The sequence below is a fragment of the Dendroctonus ponderosae genome, unplaced genomic scaffold (assembly GCF_020466585.1).
Source record: "Dendroctonus ponderosae isolate FM_Combo_2020 unplaced genomic scaffold, Dpon_F_20191213v2 Dpon_F_20191213_7, whole genome shotgun sequence".
NCBI classification, from domain to species: Eukaryota; Metazoa; Arthropoda; class Insecta; order Coleoptera; family Curculionidae; genus Dendroctonus; species Dendroctonus ponderosae.
The window spans coordinates 13,309,885-13,312,471 of NW_026018916.1; the positions used below are offsets into that span (position 1 = coordinate 13,309,885).

The window sequence follows — 2,587 nt, forward strand, 5'->3', positions numbered from 1 at the left end:
CAAAAAAGAAAGAAATAAAATGCCTAAAAAAGCATAAAAATATTTAAAAAAGCCCAGAAAAATTAAAAAAAAGTGCTTAAAAAAGCATAAAAATATTTTTAAAAGGCTCAAAATTAAAAAAAAAGCATTTGAAAAAAAATTAATATAATAAAAAAAAGCATTTGAAAAAAAAATGAAAACAAGTTGTAATAATAATATACTGTTATTTTTTTGATTATTTTACATTTAACACGTTCTATTTATTTTCAATATACTTCTTTAATATCAACAATGCTTAAAAGAAAATATAACCAAATGTTTCTCCAAATTTTCCGTAGTAAAATTATGTCTCCTGTCTCATAAAATATTTTTCTATGTAGAAAAACTTCGTTCTACATCTACACTGGTTATAAGTGCATATTTAAATTTTGGTATAATTGCTGGATCTATTTTATAATCGGAATTGGCGCACCATTCAAAATAGTAGATTCTTTTTGCAATGTTTGGAACCCTGTATTATTTGAAAGAGTCTGAACCAATTTTTCTTTTATAATTTGACCGATAGATCCTGGAATACTTTTGGCTGCAGGTTCAAAATTTTTAATAACCTTTATGGATTCCACTAACGGCAGCCGTTGTTTTGCCAACCGTGTTAAAATAGATTCTGGGGGTAACGGAATATCAGGACATCTTTCCTTAAAAAGTTAAAAAGTCAATCGAGCTTTGACAAAATATTTTTTTGCCATTTTTTATTCGTTTATTGAACAGCGGATACTGCAATCTTTATTCAAGACTCCTATAATCAAGTTGGCTACATATCTCCCACATGTGCCAGGTGTTTTATCTACAATAAACCATATATAATTATTTGCGATAATTTTCTTAATTTGCTGCATTGTTCCATCATAAATTGGACGGGCATAATTTTTACGAAGAGTACTCTCATCTGGAATGCTTTTTTACAATATTTTTCTAGAAATTGTCTAAACGAACTACTTTGTAATTTATTCATAGGAATGTCTGATTTAACCGTAGCACTACACAAATCAAAATAAAATTGTTTTTGTTCATTAAAACGATAATTTGAAGCTAGTGAAGTCAAAATAGTTTGTTGCTTATCTTGATTTTGCTCATATTTTTTTATATGCTCCTTATGCCGATCAGTTTTTAAATGCTGAGTTACGTCGTATTTTTTGTTACAAACAATCTGCAATAAAATAAGAAAATATTATCTACTCCTATTTTAAAATTTATTAAAACCTATTTTTTTATTTTGTACCTTGCAGTCGTTTAACTAATGTAAAAAAGGAAATCTCTTAAGAGTCAAAAAATTCAGAAAAATAAAATGATATTTTAAGAAGGAAACAATGACGAGAATAAGAATTTGCGAATTTTTACTTACAGTTTTAGAACATGCTTGACAAAAAATATTTTTATTGTCAATTTTTAGTTCTATGTGACCCTTAATCCACTCTTCAATCCAACGGTTGGCTTTTGTTTCGGCATTGGTTAAATAGTTACTACGTACAGCTAACTAAATCCAAGTACAGACAATGCAAACAAACTGGAGACCAGACCACCTCGTCGTAACTCACTAAATAAATAACAAAAGTCTTGGCAAGGCTAAACTTTGGGGAATTACCTACGTACGAACGGATTTTTCGGGGAATCACGCGACGCCTTGCAAAGTTGCCAAATTTACTTTATATTTACATTTATTCCCGTATAATGTTTCGTACTATTTCTAAAGTTTTTTATATATACGGAAAAAGTTGAAATAAGCAGGAAAGTAGAAAAAAGCATGAAAACTTAAAAAAAGCAAAAAAAAGTATAATAAAAGCTATCGCAATATACTTAGTTTGGTATAATTCGTATAGAAATTAAATATTCTTTTGGTTGCTTATAAAATTCAACTATAAGCAAAATGCTTAAAATCCGGTCTTTGATCATGATTAAGCACATGTTAAGTGATAAATCTTCCAGTAGTTGAAATCAGCTATTATTCCTAAAATATAAATATTGCCCATCTCCTAAACACAAATGATAGTATGCACACCAAAAAACTGCAGGTTCCGAAAAAATTAGCAGTAACTTGAACTACCACCTTACGGCGATTATTACTAATGTACTTTTAAAATTGTTCCGCTGATAGAACGTGACTGAGCGTCACTTGTTCCTTCTGTTTCAAAAGATTCGTTTATCGGCTTCGAAGATCTAAGCTACCGCTTGGCGGCCCAGACGGATTCCCTCGGCGAGTATACAGGCGACATCATCGAAGTTGCGAGGTTCTTTTACGGCAAATAATCGATCAAGAATTTAGTTGACAGTTACATACAACTCTGGCATTTTCAAGGAAATGCATTATTCATAGGAACGAAACTAGAAGAATCGGGAGAAGAGGTATAAGGATGTGTGTGTTGTCACAATCCATGATATAAATGCGGATACATATGGAAACTCTGGGACAAATGTCTGCTCTTTAGTATGCAAATTTATAAAGGGCCAGAATGCAGATAGTGGTAGATACATTTGTAAATGACATTTAACTTTTTTAATGTCTAGATTAGATCGCATAAACCAAACCCAAATCATTGACAAATATATGTTG

At 30.5% G+C, this 2,587-nt stretch overlaps 1 protein-coding gene and 1 long non-coding RNA gene across 3 annotated transcripts in view; one reads left to right on the forward strand and one right to left on the reverse strand.

The window, feature by feature from the left end:
- LOC109542356 (autophagy-related protein 16-1) overlaps window positions 1-2,587 on the forward strand; it is a 609,070-nt gene that overhangs the window by 393,337 nt on the left and 213,146 nt on the right. The window lies entirely within an intron of this gene.
- On the reverse strand, window positions 698-1,573 carry LOC125505157. The gene is made up of 2 exons (XR_007281962.1): window positions 1,382-1,573; window positions 698-1,186 (listed from the first exon to the last, which is right to left on the reverse strand). It is a non-coding gene; the product is annotated as an uncharacterized LOC125505157 (long non-coding RNA).